Consider the following 22,511-nt stretch of genomic DNA (forward strand, 5'->3'; position numbering starts at 1 on the left):
TGTTGTTGTTTTGTTACCAGCTAATCCTATTTGCTATGCAGGATGACAGCCAAGTTCTCAAGAAGTCAGGCAATGTCTGACCAGAAGATTAGCCGTAATCGCAGGAATACGGGAAAGGGGGAGATGAAAACGGTTCAGGGCCGTGTTTGCAAGAGGTGAATCACCACTTGCATAGGTGTAGATGGGTAGATAGGCACTTGGAAAACCTACATGCACGTGGAAATGTGGGTAGTGCCTTCTCTTTATTGCTGTGTGTGTGCTTGGGTAGCGCCTACAGCTCCTGTTGATGCTCAGGTGGTGTTGCACAAGCGATCGTTTACAGGTGCACTGGAAGAAGGGTGTGCCCCCTGCAATTAGAGTCGGTTTTAACTTCTTGCTTTTCATTCACTGCTCATTGCACTGAGCAAAAAGCTACTTTACTGTGCCTGCTGCAGGTGGGTGAGGAGGGGGAGGGCGTTTTGTTGGGTGAAAACTGTTGTCATTGCTTTAACTAAAGATCCTTTGCTTCAGGGGATGGTTGGGAGGAGAGATGCAGTAAGTCCATTAAGGAAAGTACTGGCAGATATGTCAGCAAAGTTGCCTAATTGCCTGGTGTACCTGTAGTAGGATTTGGTAAGTGATGGTAGCCTTACTGTAATTTGTTTTTGTTGTTTTTTTTTTTTTTTTTTTTCAGGATGCCTAGCAGCAGGTAGTGAAGTCAGTGCAGTGCTAGTTTGATGACTGGTTGTAACTCTTGATAAAGGATAAAGTGGGGAGGAGTGCACTTTGCAGAGAAAATAATGAGTAGGTCTCACTCTGGCCACCTCCAGCCTGTGTGTGAAACATGGGAGGATGCAGGCACAGCCAGGATTTCACTGCTGTGTGAATGCAGAGCAGTAGCAGGCTCAGTTAATTTTAAGCTGTATTTGATGTCAGGCTTTGAGATGCAGGTTATATGGACATTTGCTGACTTGTTTCGGGAATCTTTTTGCTGTTGGCGAAAGCCTGCTTCCTCCCCTGGCGTGCACTCAGGACGTACAGAAGCACTGGGCTGTTTGAGTACAATCTGGGCCGTGTGCTAATTCTATTTAATAACATCCCTTGCTTTTCTACTTGTAATATACTGAGTTACTATGACCTGCCTCTTTAAAGATATTATCGTTGCAGGCGTCTGGTGCTTCAGAGGGGAAGAAAAAAGCAACTGAATGAAAACAATTTTTTTTCAGGGGGAAGTCAAGCCATATGAAAGGAAATCAGGCAATCTGCTGAAGGGGGTTGCAGGGTAAAAGATGCGGTACAGTTGCTCGCTGGTGGATTCCAGCCATCTGCTTTGATGTAGTAACTGCAGATCTGCTGCAGGTACAAATGGCTTGTTACAGCACCCTGCACTACCCTCTGCCTTGGCAAAAATGATTCTGTACATAAAGGAAACAAAATATAAATGCAGTTAAATTCTCTGAGCTTTGCCGTTGTGCACTCAGCAATATTTGTGTGATGAACAGAGTTGTGGCTTCAGCTGTGAAGTGCCTACGTACTCAGCCTGCCATGCAAGAGCTCAGATGGATCAGAACTATGTGTCCAGAAACAAGCTGTGGGCCCTTTAGTACAGGATGGGCCCAGACGCTTCATTCAGAGATTCTTGAATTCTGAAAATTGCACGAGCTATCCCTTCCTCATGACTGCACCACGCCTCACTCATCACCTGCTTTGCCACTGGCATTGCTTCTGCCGTTCATGGACCACCATGCGGGTGGGAAAGCTTCAGAGGTGTGGAGGAGGGATGGTGTGCAGGAAGGGTAACATGTGGAAGTGAAAAGTTCTCAATTTGGGTTTTAATAGTATTAACAGGTTTTTTTACAGGTGAAAGGAAAATAAGAGTAGGGCGTTTTTCTAATAAGAACAGTGACATACTAGTCATTTTTAAAGTTTTCTAGGTAAGGCATAGCATCTCTTCTGGAGGCTTTTGTTTGAACAAGTAGGTACAAATATTGGTAAGTAGCTTCCAAGTTGATACTGTTACACTTCCTTACCATTGCAGTTTTGATGCTGTCAATTTTCTTTTGAGCCCTTCGGTATTGAACATGTGGATTGACCATGGCACTTAACTGCTTTTCAAAATCCAAATAATACTTCTCAGCCCTGACGCTGGTTTAGTGCTTTTCATCTGAGCACTTCACAAAAAAGAAGGTAAAATTAGGCTGCTAAGCTGCAATTTGGTACTGTGTTTATTGACATGAAAGGTCAATATAGTGTAAAAGAATATTTAAAACCAAATGATTTCTCCCTCACGCTGTATCAGTGCTATGAATAGAAATCAATACTATCTGAAAGTATTTGAGCCTATTAAGTAAAAAACCTTCACTCGGAAATCTTGGGGTAGGAGCATTTTCTTCCACATAAACTATTCATGCTGAGTGCTCATCAAATACCTAAATTGCCTTATTTGTTGTCAGAATTGATGGGTGATCTCTCTGTGTTGACCCTATGCTGATAATGCTTTCTTAAACGAGGTTGCAGCTGGCAGGTAAATGGCATGGTGCAAAAGTCACCCTAGTTGTAAACTGAACAGGATTCACTGGAGTTATGTCATCTCAATATAATGGGATGTTAATGCTTAGAGAAGCAAGCACTATTTGTGAGATACAAGGAATTGCTAGGACAGCCTCTAGATGTATTTGTTGAGTTTGAATTTGAATTTGGAAGGGAGATTTTGGAAGAAGGCTGATTTTGCTACTCTGCTGTGAATGGCACTGCTGCTCAAACACTGAGTTCCTCACCTTTACCCTTGAGCTTCTGGGGAGGTAGGGTGTGCTGGAGTGGATCTCATGTTTGGAGTGAGATGATGGCTCTGGGAAAACATGATCTGCGCTGTGCAAGTTTGCAGCTAGCTGCCTAAATACTTAATTGTTTGAGCTGTTGTGTAACCCACCCGTAATCTGAGTGCTGGGTTGCAGATTTTTGTTGCATCATTAGACCTTCTCTTTCATTACTGGCTTAGGACCATTGTACAGATCTCCTAATTTATATGATTAAGTGCTGTGCAGCTTCAGTGACGTGTTGATTCGAGCAGTAAAATGACCTAATGCCACAGTTTTGTTTGATAGAGCCAGGCAGCCATGCAGTGGTGGGTGGAGGCAGCCAGCTTTTGAAGAAAGGGAGGATGTCACTGCACTCATCTGTAAAGCCTTGGGCAGGCCACTTCATTTTCTGGCCCTTTGTGTCCTCTCCCAACATGTATCTGCTTAACCTGTAAACATGGTGGCAAAGGGATTCTTGCTGCATGCCCCCATGGAGCTCGGCACGGAGGGACCTTGGTCTTGGCTGGAGCTGCAGTGGCAGACAGGAATATAGATTTGCACTTCATATTTTATATCAAGATGATGCTTAACATGAAGGAGGAAGCTTGTATTAATGTATCAGTGCATGTTATATGCTGTATCTGGTTTCAACATCTATATGTTCCCTTCCATATCACAAGATTTCTAAATACAGTAAAAGTTCTTGATTCTATTGTTTTTTTTTAAACTATGTGGAAATGAAGAAGAAAATTTTGTACTTGAGGAAAGTCAGATTAAATAAGTGAATTGTGAAGGCTACATGGCTAGAGTTGGAGTGCCTTGCAACTGATGATGGTTTTGACTTCGTTTCTGTTGCAGTGGAGCTCAGTCAGCCTATTTAGCTCAATTTTACATATGGGAATTGAGACAAAGGCCACAGTTGACAGAGTCAAGTTTTAACAATGAAAGCACGGGGATAATGTCATAACCTTGATGTCATGGCCTTGCTTTGAGCAGGGTGAAGGACCATATGACCTCCAAAAGGCCCTTCCAACCAAAATTTTCACATGATTCTTGTTTCCTATGACTCTGCCTTTTCTCAGGGTCGTGTCCTGTTCTGGGAGTGACATGTTGCCTTCCCAGGAAATGTTTAATCTGTCCTGCTCATGAGCTGCACCCAATATTTCAAAGAAAATAGGCCCTTTCTGTTAAATTGGGGGACTGTGGTTAAGAGACATTTTCCTTTGCATCGAGGTATTGTATTGGTAGCTCTAGATGATGGTGGCCATGTTGAAGTAGTCCTTGGCTTCACTGTTTGTGCTTCCTGTTTCCTGGGCTTGTGAAGGGAATTTGGTTTGGGCTTTGGCCTGTGTTAGCAAGAGGGCACAACTCATGCAGATTCATACCTGAATATCATGATAGAGGAGTGGTGGTTCTTGTGGCTTTGCTCCCTGGATGGGAAGATCAAGAAAACAAACAAAAATTAAAAAAAAAAAAAAAAAAAAGGAGGGAAAGGGGAACAATCAGTTGCGGGATTAAAAGTTTGTGTTTTAGGAGAGGCTGTGGGCTTGAGATGCTATTGCAGCTTGCTGCTGTTTGCTTTATTTTTCAGCTAATCACTCTGATATTGTTCTCTTGTCATGGTGGTTCAGTGAAGTGTTAATGTGCTGCACAGATCTTAAACTCTCCAAGACTTAAGTTTTAATATCTCCTGCGGAGAGTCAGCCATGATGGTCTTGTGGAAACAGTTTGAAGTCTTTATCTCAATCCCGATGTGGGTTTACAAGGCTGGAAAGAAGCAGTTGGTATTAAGAATGAATGCTGTGACGTGCTTCGGTTTAAGGAAGATCGCATTTCTGGACCAAGTCCTGGTTTTATCATTAGTAAAACTGTAATGAGTCACAAAAATATTATTATTCTTTTCATTTTTTTTTTTCCTTCAGGTTGCAGCCTTCAAAATTCCAGTTGTATGTCTTTCAAGAGCACTTGTGCAGGACTCTGCTCTCAGAGGCCAGGGGGGTGTCACTGCTTGCAGAGTCCTCATGGCACCTTGTCTTCTCCTGGAGAAACAGATTCCTGGGGGTTATTGTGCAAGAGAAGTTTGTGGAGATCAGGTTGCTGTTAAGAGGCAAGGCAGAGAGGCATAAAGCCTCCCCCGTCTCTTTGTTTCGCTACTTGCAATCTCTGGTAGAAGTAAAAAGCAAACCCAAAACTTCTTTCAGTTCTGTGTAGATCTGCAAGTTCTAGACAGAAAATTGGTGTTTGTCTGGGGCTAGAGTGAGCAGGGAAGCACTCTTGATTGGGTGCTTTCTTGCTTCCCTTTCCCAATGACATGGGAATATTTCTGTTTACAAGTTCAAGGCAACACCGTCAAAAGAATTTAAATTTCAAAAGTTAACTTAGTGTATATGAAAGAATTTCTGTCTCCCATCTTTTGGTAATCAGGATTAATGGGACTCCAGTTAACATAATGTTATTGCTTGCTCTGTGATGTGTACAATCGTGTGAAATATGGATAAGTTTTACTTTCTGTTGTTTTAAAATTCTTGTCTTTTCTTCATCCAGTGTGCCAAGTCAGATGCTGCCCTCTGACAAAACCCCATCACTTACTTTTAGAGGAACCTTGTGTGTGTGTGTATGTGTGTGTCATAAAATGTGATGAGCTGCAATCTGCCCTCTGCTCTGCTGGTAAGAATGTAGTGTGATGCAGTGGTTAGTGGATCCATGCTGCATTTACACTTGTCCAAAGCAAAGCAAATTTTAGGGAAATAATTTTTTATTCCTATGTTTATATTGCCAACATGTGTCTAGGGATTTGTCTCACTGAGTGCTGTAGCAACTTGGATGCTGTTGCTTTTTTCTAGCCCTGGTGTGGACCTGCTTGACTTTCCCTTGAGGTCAACCAAGGGAAGAAGTTGCTGCTCTGACCGTGGCTTCGTAGCATGTGACTGTGGGAAATGCCTTGTCTGAGCAGAGTGTATCTAGGCCCCCTTCCCTAAGGAATTAGGAAATATGGTTCAGATGATGGGACAAACTTCTGAAAAGGTCTTGTGAGCCAGTTTCTCTTGGGAGATGCAGTAGAAGCAGGAAAAAGATGTACTCGAATGAGAATATCATGGTATATAAGTATAGGCTGTGTATTAAAAGCAGAAGATAACAGCAGCATGCAGTTGTACACCCAGCAGTTTGGGAGATGAGGAGGAGAAGCAGTGTTTTTCTTGACATCATTTGATACAAAACTGTGAGGAGGTTTTATAGGGCCAACAGCTAAAACTCGGAAATACTCCAGAGGTTTGTTTGGGTGTTGTGGTTGTGGGATTGGCTGTGTTTGGGTGTTTTGGACATCAAAAGGTTCCAGCTGTATCAAATAATCAGCAGTTCATCTCCTAGACCATTAGTGCCCTGATCTGGGTGCTGTTTTTTGAATTTGTTGAAAGCTTCATGATGGCAATTACAACCAGATGGTGATATAACTTGATGTGTTAAAGTGATCAGCTGGCAGAGCAACAAAACATGCAACACTTCTCAGAAAAATAAAATGAGTTTGTGTTCAGGGGGAAAAAAGAGCAAGTTTGAGGAGTGGTTTCCTCTGTGCCGAGCAGTGTTTGGGAAGGGTGGCTGTTCACTGGGGAGGAACCAGCAGAGCAACTGGAAACCATGAGGTCCAAGTGTTGGGGCTCTACCAAGCATTTGTGTTTGAGGGCCCTAACTGATTGCTCCTAAATAGATTGTCAACACAGGATAACTCCTTTTTGCACTGTGTTAGTCACTGCCATTCATTTAATTTAAAAATGTAGAGAGAGTACCTTTTGATACTTGGCTCCTCTGCCTGTAAAGGAGATAGGACATGCAGATCACCTCTAAGCCATTGGGCTCTTTTTTGAGAAAAGAATTTACTTGTTACAGGAATTACATATATAATCCGCAGGGCCAGTTATCTTGTCTTTTTAAATGTGTAGGTATCTGTAATGCTGTCCTGAAACTTTCTTTCCCTCTCTCTTCCCTAAACAAGTTTCAGTAGTTCATCAGTGGCATGGGTAATTTCTGCTTTAGCTGGCTCGGTATGTAGGGAGCATGACCATGAGCAATCTGCCATCAAGTAATCCTGTCCTAGCGAACAAGATGGGGTTTTTCCCCTATTTTTATTAAATCCAAGCAGAATATGTGTGTAAAGGCAAGTGTCAAAAGGACTCACCTTTGCATTCTCATTTACTTTAGTTAAGCACTGTGTGATATTGTGACTATCATGACTAGGCCCTTTTGGGCAGAAATTGTCCAGAGTTACAGGTCAGAACGTGGGAATGTTGGCAGAGCAGTATAGAAACCTGATTGCTTTTCACAACTTTCCTTATAAAGATCCTGTATGTCATCATCTTCCTGTGATGATACAGAGTAGTTTTTTATTTGTAAAGCAGTCTGAGCTGACCCATGAAACATAATTTTTAAAACCATCTTTTTAAGGTTCAGGAAAGAGGAGCTACGTCAGTGTTCATCTACACTTGGTAATGATTTCCCAGCAAAGGAAGAGAAGAAGAAGTAGGCATGGGGAAATCCTTCTGAAATGGGTATGCTGAGGCATGTGGGAGTTATCCCATAGCAGTTTCACAGGAAGCAGAAATCAGTTCTTTGGGGAATTGATTCTTTGATGTGGACAGCCTTATTGATTGTGCAGGCTATTTACATGTGGAACTAAAATATGTATCTAAGACTTTTTAATATACTTTGCTTCTTCCTGCAGCAATCTAAAAATTAATACAGAATGAAAGCAAACAAAAAAAAATGGAGGAAGAATTTTATTATCTATATTACTGATTTTTATTGCTAGGCCAGTTGATTTTCTTAACTTACTAATACTTTCCAAGTCATGAGCATCTAAGTGAGCTTTGCATGTGTCTCTCCACACACACACCCTCATTCCTTAGTGGATAGGATGAAAAACCTGCAGTGATTCACAGCATACTCATGATCTACTTTAGTAGTGTTAGCTATGCTTATATTGCTTGTCAGTTCAAAGGAATAGCAGTAAACCCTGCTTTCTCTGCCAAAATATTACAAGCATGGTATTAAAAGCCAAGTTATCAGTGTCTCACAAATGAATGAAAACACTGTATTATTGTAGTATATGCCTTGGAGAGAGTTGTTACTTGGAGATCAACATGGGATGGCTGGTAGGAGCCTTGGGTTAATGTTGCTTGCTTAACATAGTTAATCATTGCTTTATCAAACAGTAACGATCTTTTAAAATGTGGTCCTGAAAGTAATGCTACAGGAATGCCAGAGGGAAGTTCCAGTCTGTTTGTTTGTGACTGCAAGGATGGTTTTTACTGGTTAATGAATTCAAAGAGGGTTTGTGTGCTTTTGACAGGGATTTAAGAGTTCAGGGAACTCCTCTTTCAGCTTCAGTAGTTTGCCATAAGAACATAAGTCAGAAATGTCTGATGCCGCAGTGCAGAAATTCATGCACAGTCCTGATGCTTTAAGAGGAACAAGAGGGCAAGCTTTTTTCTTTTTTCCATTTTGGTCTGTTTAAATATATATATTTGTAGTAAAGTGCTTTTTAGCATGCAGTATGCTGTAGTGCCATGCAAAATACTCTCCCCATTTCTCATCAGGAAGTCAGCAGCAGAATGGATAAAAGAGACTTTTAGCAATAAGTCTTAAGAAGTTGTTGTGTAAAACTGACATGGAGGTGTTCAGGTGATGCTGTTCTAGTGTAGATGAATGAGTGAGATTTGTTGTGCAATCCATTATCTTCCAGTGTTGTACGTTCCCTAGCTAATTCACACAATACAATTGATTTCCCAGCTGGTAACTAGTTTTGCCATTGTGATTTCTGTGCTTGTAATTGCACTTTGAACTCGGCAGGTTGGCTCAGGCTGTGAGATTCCCTGATTATGGATGCTTTCCCAATGGGGAGGGCGCAGGGGCAGAGTCTCCTGTGTCTGGTAAAACAGGAGGAGGCAGTTGGTGTGTCGTGCTTGCGTTCAGTGATGTGTGCGTAACCACAACCTTTCCTGGTGTGGTAACCAAATGATGGCCTAAGGTGCCCTGATGACTTTGATTTAGCTAATAAAATCTCCCACACAATATTAAAAAAGGTAAAGACCAACTTGGCCTTTTTCTCCTTTTGACATTTAATCTACTTTAACTGCTCTTTCCAGGTGTGTTTAGTAGACTGAGTAGATTTTTACTCTGAGCAGAAAATCAGCCTGGAGAAGTGCAGGCAACCCAGAAGGGTTTGGCAGAGACTTGCTGGTATATTTGGGCTTCATCTGCTGGCCATCACGTGCCATCATCTACTTTTGGTGCTTTTGTTTCTTTTAAAATACCTTTCCATAAGGAAGTTCACAGATAGTTTGATGAAGTGTGACCTGGAGGGGTTGTGTTTAAGATGGCTGTAAAGGACTTAAGGCCAACTTAGAGGTTTGGGATAGAGTGATGGAAAGCAGATCAACAGCTCTGGGGATAAACCAAATATCAGGACAGTAGGAAATACAACTCAGCAGCACAATTGTTCTCAGATGGTGCCAGGTGCCCATGTGGGTCTATATGAAGCCCTACACTTTGGTCATTGCCCCGTGTATGCTTATGGAAGCCTGGGGTGGGTCACCACATGAGACTATCACAGGAGGCAACAGGTGCCTCCTGTAGGGCTAGCAAGGTAGAGGATGGTTTCCATCCCTCTTGGTGAAGGTGGTGTGATGCCAGCTTGGATGTTGAGACCCCCAGCAGCCCTGTTGTCCCTTGCACCTTGTGACGCTGTTGTCTTCCCTCTCTTCCAGGAGCTGAGCATCGTGTCCTGCCCTGCTCTTCCCTGTTCAGTGTGGGAACGACCTGAAGGACATCTTGGAGCCACCTGTACTGCTTCATGCAGTTAAAGTAAGGTTAAATGTTTTGGCAGCTCTTTCAGCTACAGGTGACGGTTGAGGCAAGGGGCTTGGGCGGAATGGATTTACCCAGCTTAGCTGCTTGACAGCAGGAGGAGATGCTGATACCAAAGCACACGTTACAGGCAAATTTGACAAGTTATTTTGCCATAAAATACAATTTCTTTGTGGAGGAAGCAAAAAATAAAAGATATGTGTGGTCTCACCCCTTGCATCAACCATATGCCATGGTGTAAAATAGCACTTAATGCTTAGAGCATCAGCTGTTTTTTCCTATTATTTTAATGTACATTTTTCACGTCCCCAGGGCAGGCACACGGTTACAGCCTGAGGATTTCCATGGGAGCCAGTCAGGATCAGAGCTCAGGTCCATGGGCTTGAGTCCCGCTGGCTGCTGGTCAGATGTGCCTCCCGGTTGGCACGATGGCCGTCTGTCTGTCCTGGAGCATTGAGGCGTCTGGGTTTGTTTTTCTATTAACACCAGCTTCTTGGTGTGGTGAACCAAATCGGGGGATGGATCTGACCTAAAAGCAAATAGATGGTTATTGTAGTACTGACAGTAGCTGTTCTGACTCATGGAGTTACACCCATTCTCTCCAAAAAGACCTGAATTTGCAAAAACTGTTAGCCTGAAGCAAAGAAACTGCGAGAGTCTTGCTCGGAAATGGGCACTTGCCGTGTTTGAGCTCTGTCAAGGGAGGGAGGAAAACCACTGCAAACTGCCTTTTTTTCTCCTCCTACTGTCTCTAACCTGTTTACCTTCTGCAGTGTCTCACATTTTCCATGATCTTGCCCGAGAAGCCCAGCACTTTAACGATACTGGGTCCAAATCATTTGGCGTTACTGAGCTGTAGCAACAGCTGGGTGGATTAATCATAAACTGCTGTTACTGTAGAGAGACAAGTATTTATTGTAATTATTTCGGTTTCCTTTTTTTCAGTGGGGTTGGGCAGGGGAATTATACCTATTTTCTGAGCTTGAGAAAGAAAATAAGTCTTTGGCAAAATTATGAATGAAATCTGCTTTATCAGGGATGAATAAGTGGCTGGCTGAGAGCTGGTCTCCAAACTCATAATGAATATCAATGCTCGTTAGCCAAATGTGTGGGGCCATGTTTCAAGGAGGAATGCACGACACCAGTTGCCACATAAGAGAAGCAATTCATAGCTTGATTTTTCATATAGTTTCTTAACGTGCTGTGAATTTCTGGAGCATGGTGAGTTTGCAAGGAGCAGTGCTTTCTGCTGAGGAAGATGCCAGACCCTTCCTGGGGGTGACCAAGGGGTTGACTTCTTGGATGGCAGCAGCAGCATAACCTCTGGCGAGGCCCAGCACAGGCAGCAAGAGCTCCTTACCTGACCTCCTGCCTGGGGACCAGCCTCTGCATCACATCTCATTTCTGGGTGTGCCTCTTCTGAAGGATCTGGAAAAAAAAAGGCTAAACTAGAGTTTAGGAGCATCATCATTCTCATACCCTTTCCTTTTTCTGCCTGCTGGTCTAGTATTTCCATAATTGTGCTTATAATGATAATCTTTTCATTTCATTCATACAGTGGTTACTACTTAATGAACTTCATGCTAATGAGCTCTGTAACATTTAAAATATCTGCATAATTTAAAAAACAAAAACAAAACAAAAAAAACCCAACCCCCAAAAGCCCCCAAACCACAAAAACACAACCCCCCTCCAAACAAATAAAAAACCCAACAAAAGCAAACCCTGATACTAAAGGGATATATTTCCACTCCCCAAGCTTAATCCTGTGTTATAACATAATTGCAGAGAGTTGCCTGGCTGGTGAACAGCTGCACAGCGTGGGCTCTCGGTTCTGCATAGCTGCTTGTCCCTGAGCTGGGGTAATAAATGATTTACTGGAGAGGCTGGGACCTGTGGGCACTTAACCCGTTCGATTCCTGAGGGACCACTCTGAAAGGCCACTTTGTAAAGGCAGTTGGAAGAAATGATTTCAGGTGCAAAGTAGGGTGTCTGTTTTCAAAGTTTGCTTTTCTGAGTATGAACTAGCTGCAGAAATGCTCAAACACAGAAGATGGGGTAGTAGAATTGGGTAGAAACTGTGCTTATCTGGATTTTTATTATTTAATGCTTTAATTTAAATATCAGATTTGATTGAGTGTTGTCTCATGTCTGATACAGAGATATAATACTTTCTGTTGCTTGGGGTTTTACTTTCTGTGGGGCATTCCCTAGATGTGTAGTGTAATACAGTGTCCTGGGAACAGAGCTGCAGCTCTAATTTTTCCTCTGTGGGGATGCAGTGCCAAATGCCTCCATCGTTGCACTTGCTAGGTGAATGATGTGCATTTTTCGAGGCTTTCATGCTTCAGAAGGGATGATCCAGTAAAACAATCATGTTCTGTGACTACCTGAAGTATTTGTTAGAGGAAAATGTTTTCCCATAGTTCTGTGAGTTGAAGGAAAAGGAGCACTTAAGAAACAATAATTCTTAATTTTGCAGTGGCAGGTGTGGTTGTGCTGTGCCACAGGGAGCGGGGTTAGCACAGGTTCTTCTGTAGGAAGCCTGAAGTTTCTGATGAAGAGTTCCTCTTCTGGAAAAAAGTGACAACCAGGCTTTCCCTGAGTACGCCTGCGATGTCTAGAGCTGCAAAGTGGGAGTGTTTGCAAAAGGGACCCTAAAGGGAAAAGTGAGTTTGATGTTTTCTTCAAAGAGGAAAAGCACATTAAAACATTGGGCACTGAAGATGCTCTGACCAAAATGAGAGTGGAGGTGTCTCTTGGATCTTGGTCTTGATGCCAGTTTTTCCATTCCTACCTGTGGCTTTAGTAGTTAAGGTTGGTGCATGCGCTTATTAGAACATGCATTGGATAACTAACTGGGTTGCAAATGCTAGGAAATATTTAATAATATTTGTCAGCATGGAAATGTGCATAGTGCTTTGAGCCTCATGAATCTTTTTCTACTCCAAGCCTGTGTTTTTGGGAATGCAGTACAAGTGCTGTGACTTGGGGGGCACAGAGAGAATCAGGGCCTTATCTCAGCTCTGGGGCTTGTGGGGTATTGTTGAGCAACTGTGGTTTCAGCAGAAGAAACATAGTTCCTCAGACAACACAGCCCTGACTGTCGGGAGAAGGGTAAGGTGGAAGAGGCTGTTTTTAGGACACATGCTGTAATCAAGGGTTGGAATCAATGGTTAGAGGGTTCGCCCTCTCCCACTGCGTATGTAAGGCTGCAGGCATTTTGATGCTGATGACAGCTATCTGTCTTGTTTATCCTTTTATACATTGGGGTGAAATATTCCCCAAATCCTGTTCTTCCCCTGGTGCTGAGCATCCGGAGGCACTGTTGGTCCCATAGAATGCATTTCTGTTTTCAAAGGTAACTAACAACTTTTGTGATGCTTTGGCTGCCTAGCTTGATACCCTTTGGATGGACCTCACGTCTGCAGAAAATTCTGGTTTTACTTGTCCTCTTAAAATTGGGGCTTTTCAAGAAGTTTCTAGTTAAGCACCCAAAGTCATTAATCACTTTTACAAACATGAGCTGGTTAGCATTGAGAGCTTCCCCACAATTTACTGCCAAAATGTGTATTCAAATGACAAAGCATATTGGAAGGTATAAACTGAATTTTACTCATTTGAAAAGGCGTCTAGAATGTCTGCTAAGGATTTCTGTAAGTTAATATTTGAGCCTGAGATGCACACATGAAACAGCTGCCTCAGAACCTGTTGGAGGACTTAATTTGAGTATAAACATACGTGTGCTTTTGCGTACATGCTGCACTTTAATTCAAGTCGACTGTTAGCTCTTAACTTTATTAGGATGTAGCTACTTGAACTGAAGATGTGGTCTGTGATTTTTATTTTATTATAGCAGCATGATAGCTCCTTTTGAAATGTTGTTTGGATTTTACAAATCGGTATCTTAAATATTGTTTGCCGTTAGTAATATTTTAAAGGAAAAGAGTGACAAGTGAGGGCAGGGTTATATCTTATTACAAGTGAATTGGTTGACAGTATGTGTGTATTGTAAAATGGGAAATTAATCATCCTGTGTTGATGACCCTTGGACATTTACAAAAGGCTGGTCTTTATATTGCACAAATAAATTCCGGACGCAGGAAGGAGGCTTATGACAAGAAGATGAGATCAGTTTGTATAATTAGGGCTAGCTAATAATCCTTTTACTCTCTGTTTTTCCAACTTCTACAGTATCTTTCTTTATTTGAAATTGGGCATATGGACTGTAGAGTGATAGATGCTGTGATTTGAGTTTTGTGTTTTTTTTTTTTTTATATCTACTAATGGGTGAAGAGATGGGAGCAGGGAAACCATATGTGCACATTTGAAAGAGATTGCTGCCTTCCTCTGCTAGCCACAGGCAATGGTTCTGCTTTTATTAACCCTACACTGCTTCGTCTATTTCCAGGCTTTGGGTAGGAACTAAGTCACCCGTGAATTTTTTTTTTTTTTTTGACAATTATGGGATTGAAATGGTGCAAAAGAAGAAACTTAGTCCTGAGACAGGATATTTGGCTAGGCGTTCATCTCTGGAGTAAGACTGGGCTGGCAGAGCTGGGTAAAGGACATAATATAGCATGAAAAAGGCTTAAGCTTATTTTTTATGTGTGTGTGTGTGTGTGTATAGGCTAGTCTATACCTTAACTTTTTGTTTAGCTTCATTATTGTGGGAAGGATAAAGGGATAAATTTGGGGAAGAGACGTGGCATGGCCAGGGGGTCGGCTCTGGAGTGTGGGTAGCCTTGGAGCAGCGGTGGGTGCAGCCCCTGGGCCGCCCAGCTCCCAACCCAGGAACAGCACTGGGCCAGTTCCTGCTGCCAGGAAGCTAAGCTACATTAAGCAAAGAAAGTTAATCTATATCCAGAGCATTTTATTAAATCATCAGTCAATTAAATCGGTGATGCTTTGTTAGGTTGTGTTGCAGCTAGGCTCCCAGCCCCTCTGCTGCGGTGTAACCTGCAAGTTGTTCAGCTGTAGCAACTCCCTGACTTCTGTTTGGTGGGCTGTTATACATGAAGGCCAGGGTACTGAGGCTTCCAACACCATTAAAAGAAAAATAGAAGGGATGTTAGGCTCATTTTGCAATTAAATATGCTCTTTTTCATTTTTTTTTTTTCCTAGGGTGAGAAGGGTGGCAGAGTTTCATTCTTTTTCTTGCTGTGAAAGCAAACTGCATGTATCTGGTTTTCCCAAGGGTGGCTTCCTGGGTTACCTCAGGGCCTTTGTAGGAGGGAAGTGGTAGAGCCAGACCAACACAAAATGCCTTTAAACCTCCTTTCCATCCCTTGAAGCCAAAAGAAACTCCTGTGTATCTGTAATTGAATGGCAACATATGGTTTTGTTTGTAGACAGGACACAGCTGGGAAGCAGTATCACCTGTGGAAATGCTGCATGAGGGTTATATTTTTTTTTTAGGCAATCAGTTTAGTGGCAAAATATAACCTTCAGTAAGTTACATAAATTCAGATGGTTGTACACAAATATCTGAGTTGTTTTTAGCTCCAAACTGAGCTGTGATAGTAAACACAATTCTGCAATATGCTGAGAACTTGTTTGATGCCACACATTTGAAGTGTGGTTTCTTGTTTCCTCACCTTCTCTCCTTTCCATGGTCAAGGGCTTTTGCTGGTGCTATCACTTTCCTATGTGTCTGCAAAATAAACTTGGGATGGGTTACTTCTAATTCCTCTAGCCCCCTATTTCTGACCAGATATACGAAACCATGCATTAGTGTAGATACAGGGAAAGTTGTTCTGCATTAAGTAGTATGATGCCTGAAAGGATGTATGTTTATCTTCTGTCTTAAGAGTTTTTTCAGTCACTGTAATTGCAGCTGCTCTATTTATACAGATTTCTCCATGCACATTGTTGAAGAACTGGGTTATGGGTTTATTTCTCCTCCCAAAGCTGTTTGTAGGTTTTGTCCTGGATATTTTTAGTCTCCTTTCACATGGATTTTAAGGAGAAGTCATTAATACACCAATTAGAAAGCTCAGTCATTTTATGAATGGTGAGTTCTGGCATTCATTCAGTATGAATGAAGCTTGTGGGATGATTTGTGTGAGCAAACCTGTGTCTTGCCCAACACCACAGAGTAAGAATAAATTATTACAGGTCTGAACTTTTGTAGAAAGATACCCAGGAAAAGCAAACAAGTAAAAAAATCCCTCTCAATGATTTCTTTCGATTTTCAGGCCTTTTGCTACAGGTAAAAAAGAAAAAAAAAGAAAAAAAAAAAAAGAAAAAAAGAAGAAACCCAGAACAAACCTAGAATGGCCTTTTTTTCAAATAATTGTGTTACAACAAAAATTCAAGGAGACTGATGATGGGTAATACAACACAGTAATGTCATATACCATTCATAAGAAAAGGGGAATATTCCAGCTCAGTAATTCCCTTGACACTAGAAGAGAACAATAAACTTGTGAAAGGCGTTGCTATTTTAGTTCTCTTTGCATGAAATTCATGGCTCCAGCAGGAATTAATCTCTATATGGCCAGTTGGTCTCCTCTCCAGTTCCCCCACTTGCTGTTTCCCTGTCTTTATTTATCTTGTGTAGTTTAGAGCAGGAACACTGTAGGGCCTGAAAACCAATCCTCTTGTTATTTCAAAGCACTTCATGAACTAACATTTTGTAAAACCAGAGTGGGGGGGAGTGCCCTTGAGGATACTGTGCTTTGTTGAATTAGAAGTGATGTGTTTTTGGAAGTTTAGTTTTATTTCTGTAGTGCAGCCATAGAGAAGGAAGCGATGCAGGCCAGTGAAGGGGGTGGATGTGTGCTCCCAGGAAATCCCTGGATTTCTTTAAACTCTTTTACAGCTTATGGGTTGTTTGTCTAAAGGGTGAGGATCTGAAGATTGGCTATAAGGCAAGTTGTCCCATCATGGCTCTATTTGTTGGTGGCACTGTTACAGTACAAAAGAAATTATGTTTGTGGCTTGCTCTCATACAGATAACCAACCTAAATAGTTTTTCTCGTAATTTCTATGGGATATATGTAGTTTAGACTGCCTGGTGAAATGTTACTCCAGAGCCTTGTAGTAATAAAATTTAGTCCTTTCAAGGACTGAAGTCCTTATAAACCGGTGTTACAGGATGGTTTTGTACAAGGTAATTGCTGTTACGTTTAAAAAAAAAAAAAAAAATGAAATCCAAAATCCTCCTTTGCCTTTCAGCCTGGCAATGCTGTGATGTGGTCTCCCTTACAGCTGGAAAGCCATCCTGCTTTCTCTGCATTTCTGCTTATCTATTCGAATGCTTTCCATGCGATCTGTAACTTCATCAGATTCTTCATGTATTTTTTGGCTGTTCTTTCCTGCATGCAACCACAAGCTCTTTATGGCTAAGATTGTTTTTTTTTGTGCAGCTGGGAGTGCATGGTTAAAGCTTTGCAAATACAGATCATTGTTTCTAAAATCAAATGCTACAATGAATAAAAAAAAAAAAAGTCAAGTGCTGAGTTTTAGGTAAGGTTCAGCAGAGCTTAAACTTAAAGTATATCTAAAACTGGAGCTTACCTAAAAGAACCTTAAAACTGAACCTGGAAAACTTGAAAAAGTTCAAACACTTAAAACTGAAGTGTATTTAGTGCATGAGGGAGAAGGATAGGTAGGCTTTCCCAGACTATACCACATGGATTAGATGCCCCTCATCCTCCTGCTTGTTGCAGCTCTGCTCAGTTATTGGAGCTGAGAGCGGTCGTTCTAGTTTTTGCCCATCCTGTAGCTCTCCTTTTTGATTCAAAAAACAAGAAGTCCCTAAACAGACTACTCTGAGGCTAAGGTCTTGAGAGTGGCATGATGTTTTCTTTCTTAAATACTCATTGTATGCTTTGTGGAGCTGGGCAGCTGCGAGTGGATGCTGGGAAGCGTGCAGAAGCTGGGCGGTGAAACCTGCATTTGATGGAAGCATAATGCCAAAAAGAGCAAGCCTGAGCGGGGCGTGATGGGCAAATCGAAGAGCCATTTTGGCAGCTCCTAGCTTTGTGGTGTTCAAAGACCACTGTTACTGCTTGTGCATGGGCTGGGTTGATCTGGAGGACCATTGGCTGCACTTCTGGATTTGTCCTCAAGATATATACTTTGCCTGGGATGCCTAGAAGAAATAAGCGAACTAATTAAGGTTAAATTAAAGGCAAGATGGAAGAAGTGGATGAAGAGGATTTATTGCTTAGGCTCTTGGTGTTTCCCATCCCATTGCCTGTGCTTGCTTGTAAACTCTTCAGGGCAGAAACTTTGTTTGAATTGACATTTTTACAGCACATAACCAATGGAGCCCTAATCATGATTGAGGTTTTAGGAACCACAGCAAAGCAAATAAATGCTTCTTTTTCCCCTTTCTTTCTTTCCCTGTCAGATGTTACCATACCCAGAGAAATCAAAGTCATTTGACCTCTTCAGTGTTATTCTGCACAAATTTTCTTGGACGTTCTCTAGAAGAGACTTTAATACAATTCACTGTATTAATTCTTTAATGCTTAACAGAGCAGAAAGGTATCCTTCCCATTTTGAGAAGGCTTCAGTAGCTTTCCATTTTACTGACCTATGCAGATCTTTGTAACATCTAAAACCACTGTTACTTTTAAGAGCTTGAACCTGGACTTTTATTTCATGTCCTCCTTTCAAAATTGCAAACACAAGGGGTTTTACTGTGTTATCCTAAGGGGAAAACTTAATACAGTTCCAGAAACACTGCAAAATAAGTGTCTGGATGGCTATAGACCATGTGATAAACCTCCCAGACATTCAAATTCAAAAGATTCCGCTATTTGCAAGAAATAATATGAATGTTTTAAGTACAGGCAACTGCTACTGTAGCAGAATCTGCTGCCTGCCCTGAGGGTGCCCATAGCATGACTTCTTGTGCTGGCTGAGGGGAGCTGGGCAAGGGAGGTGGGATTTATATTTTGCCTGTTCTTGTTAGTTTGGTTTTCAAGGCAGTTCATGTGCAGCCCAGATACTGATCTTGCACTAGGGCCAAGTATTCTCACTGCAATCTGTGATGTCTGGTAGAGCAAGTGCTACTTGCTCGAAAAGATAGAAGTTGCTTTCTGGGGCATAGAGCAGGCATCAGCTTGAAGGATGTACTCTAACATAGGAAAAAAACACAGTTTAGCCTTTTTTTTCCCTTAGCCCCTCCCTTCCCCCGCCTTATTTTTACAATTCAAGTAGTCCAACTTACTAATTGACTATATTAGGGTCCTTACCAATCTTGGTTTGGTTTTGACCAGTACGGTCTTTCTTTTGTTTTCCCTTCTCTTACTATATGAAAATTTTCAAAAGTTTTTCAGAGGCTGCTCCCTGTCTACCCACTGGTTGGAGAAATTCCCTTGTCTAGAAGCCTAAATTTAGTCCTTTACTGACGTAGCGTAGTCATTCAGGCTTATCTGTCACTCAGTTTTTCTCATATGGTTTTGCCAAAGCACTTCCTGACAAGATAAAATATCTTCCAAACCTGCTGCCTGTCTCCTTGCAAACTAAATTTGTATCCTCTGAAAAATTGGACTGACGTGCATTATGAAATGAGAAATCATTTTAAGTTACTGGTGTAAGGGCCAACTACTAAGATAAGAGGCGGGGAAAAAGCAATCTTCCTGCAGGAAATATTTCCAGGATTTTTGTTTTCTTTTTTGACAAGACCAAATGTTCAGCAGTGTCAACTTACTTCACTGCTGCTGCTATGTACTTCTCTTGCCAAAAAAACCCAACAAAAACTGGTCATGAGTTTGAACTTATAAGCCTCCCCTTTTTCCCTGATGAGAAGAAGATGAAGAACTTCATCAAAGGAGCTTGGGCAGTGTTTGCACATTGGGTTTTTTCGGCTAAAATGTCTTGAGTGTATCAAGCATGATGTGTCACGTAACAGCTTCTCCCTTTGGATAAACCCGGCAGAGTAGACCTTATAATGGAGCACATGAACTGTGGGCTGCTTCTTTTTATGAAGCTGTGATGGGTGTTGGTGGCAGGTACTAGAATGGCATCGTTTACAAAAATCATGTAAGCTGGGGGGGGCTCACAACTGGTCAGTCCTACAGTATTGCAACTCAGATGTCAAATAAAGAAACATTAGTTTTGGTGTAATACAGGTCATGCTGTAGCTTTGCTGAAAAGGGTAGGCTAAAACACCTGTTAAGCAGTCAATAAGAAAGGAGACAAAAGGTCCAGCTTAGATACCCACTCCCTCCTGTCAACACCTCTGAGCCTCTCAAACCTACACCAGGGAGGGGGAAATAAAACACTTTAGATCCTGCAGTCGTTTTCTGCAAGTGCCACAAACTTGCATGTAGGATCTTCCTCCTTATTTCATGAGGTTTTGGATGGGACTGTTTAGAAAGCATTGTCATGATGACTGGGTAGAGCAAAAAAGTGTGGAGCAGGAGGGGTGAGGCAGTGGTGAGAATGCTCTACTGAGTGAGAAAAGCTGGCAGGCTCTCTGTGGGTTTGCTGAAGCAAAGCAAACAGCTGTGGCTGAAATCCAGGTGTGACCTCCCCAAATGTGTGCCTATTAATTTTGCTCTTTGAGTGAACATAGATGTAATTTGCTTTCAGGTCACAGAAGTTACTGTGTGTAGTGGCAAGAGTGAGAATAACATACCTGTGAACTGTGATAGGGAAGAAGTAAAGCTGTTAAATAGCAAAGGAGAGATTAGTATATTTAAGTACATTAGAATAGCTTCCTTTCTTCAGAGCAAACTCCTGAGAAACTGAAATAAGTGATAAAAATTTAAATAATTATTTGGGAGCAGAGAGAAACTTGAGGAGTAGAATATATGCATTACCTCTGGTGTTGTGGGCAAATACAAACCTGTCATGTTCCATTTTCCTGAATATTTAATGTGACATCCTTTAACTTGCACCTTATCCTACAGAAAGTAATATTGCTAGTGCAGACAGAATGATGGTTTGGGGATAAGGAGTATGTAAAATGATATAGGTGCAAAAGTACAGCAATTGATGTAAATTGATGTAAATGCAAAAGTATAGATTCTTTGTCTTTGAAGGTATATTGCACTCTATCTTTTATCAACAAAAAGATAAGTTGTTCAGTTACTTGTCAAGACTTGAAAATATGTGGTGAGAAAATGATGCTTTACATTAACTCTCTTTAAACATTGTCATTTGAGACAAAACTGTTCTGATTCTGTGCTGAAATATTTTTTAAAAAGTCACAGCCAAATACTACCAAATTGCTGTGTTAGACTACAGGTCTTAGTTTTGCTTCCAGAGGGAATTGGTCCATTGCAGTGAAACTTTGTAAAAATTGGAAGGTGAATTGGACTTAAGAGGGAGTTTTTCCAACCATGATTTAATTTCCGTAAGATACAATAAGCAGTATTGGCTGGATAATGTTTTAGTACCCCTGTTCAAGACGCCCAGGTTCAGAATAGGAGAAGAGGGGGTCAGGTAGGTCATGAGGGAGATGGGCAGAGCTTGTGCATTTTTTGGTTTTCTTTTTGTTTTTTTTTTTTTTTTTTTTTTTTTCCTGTTCTTTTTGAGCCCTCTATAGGACTGAAAATGCAGGAGCATGTTGTAGGGCAGAAGTGAGGATTGCTTGCAGAGCTGTTTTTGGAGCTTACCTGCCCAAATGATAGCTAGTGCTACTAGACCCCTATTTTTATGAGTAAGTAAGTCTTAGTATAGAGCTGAGAATACAATGAAAGCTATCAAGCATAACCATTTTGAGGCATTCTTGCTGTTGGAAGGGGAATCTTGAGGTTCAAAATAGGTATGAATTGGACTAGATTTAAGACTATTGCAAAATATTCATCCGTCCGCTGGCTGCCTTGGAGGACCTTTTGCAAAGGGACTGTGTTTTGATGAGCAAGCTTGGCAGGTAGCTCAGGCATTTTAAAGCAACTGGTACAAAAACGTTTCTTTGTAAAATAAGGAGAGCGTGTGAGGGAGCAAGGATAGCTGGGATAAGCAAAGAAAACTTAGGCTGTGGTTTAGTTTCTGTCTCACTAAAGGCAAACTGTGGGATTTGGAGAGGAACGAAGTATGAACAAGATCGTGTGTTTTTTGTGTGAAAAGCAGAGTGGTATTTCATCTCTTCTTAAAAAGGGTTTGAAGTATTTGCAGAACATTACCAGTACTGCAGACATGAGCAACAGCAGAAATTCCATTTTTAATTGTTTTGCATTCCTTCATCTTAGGATCCTGGACTGCTTAATACACACATTAAACGAAAACTTACAGCTTTCGTTTAGGGTGAATATTTTCCACTGCAATAGAGAAACTAAAGCAAGTGAAATCCTGGTTCAACTGATTCCAGATTATATAGAAATTCCAGGGGCAGACCTGAGAGAGGAAAGTTTCTTGTCTAAATTCACCTTGGTAGGACGAGAAATGGTAGTTTTTTACTATGAAAAATGCTGATGCAGAATCATGAACATAATCTGTAAGTTTTCCCTCAGTTTTGGAAGCAGCATTTTTGATAGTTTGATTTTTATGTAGTTTTGAAATGTTTCTTGAACAGTCCAGTGGAAGGGGAAAAAAATTGGCACTAAATTAACTTTGGCAAGGTAGTATTCACCAGACTAATTGGTCTTCTCCAGCAGCAGAGAGAACTACAAATCTTTACAAGCATTTTTGGGTGGGAGTGAGGGAATTGGTGGACAGATAGAAATTAAGTATTGATAATTGTCATAAAAAGCAGATACAAAGTGAGGGTTGTTAGGAGGAAAGAGGAACTGAGATGGATGTGAAGGGAAAGCAAGTTTCACTTGGGATATCCTCAGTGCGAACATTGCTGATGGCTCAGATGAGGAGCACTTTGCTCTACGAATCATTTTAGAGTTGTCTTTGCTTAATGTAAGCATAAATCAAAAAAAAAAAAAAAAGATCCTTGTTGATTCGAAAGAAAGAAAATAG

At 41.4% G+C, this 22,511-nt stretch overlaps 1 protein-coding gene across 9 annotated transcripts in view; it reads left to right on the forward strand.

Moving 5' to 3' along the window:
* The window catches only part of AKAP13 (A-kinase anchoring protein 13), a 217,662-nt gene that overhangs the window by 41,475 nt on the left and 153,676 nt on the right, over positions 1–22,511 (forward strand). For all 9 annotated transcript variants that reach the window (XR_006166569.1, XM_042803861.1, XM_042803860.1 and 6 more), the window contains one exon: positions 9,539–9,635. The gene's annotated coding sequence lies outside the window, so the exon portion shown is untranslated. The remainder of the gene's footprint in view (positions 1–9,538; positions 9,636–22,511) is intronic.

The sequence above is a fragment of the Tyto alba genome, unplaced genomic scaffold, assembly GCF_018691265.1.
Source record: "Tyto alba isolate M040663 unplaced genomic scaffold, T.alba_DEE_v4.0 Super-Scaffold_41, whole genome shotgun sequence".
Taxonomy (NCBI): domain Eukaryota; kingdom Metazoa; phylum Chordata; class Aves; order Strigiformes; family Tytonidae; genus Tyto; species Tyto alba.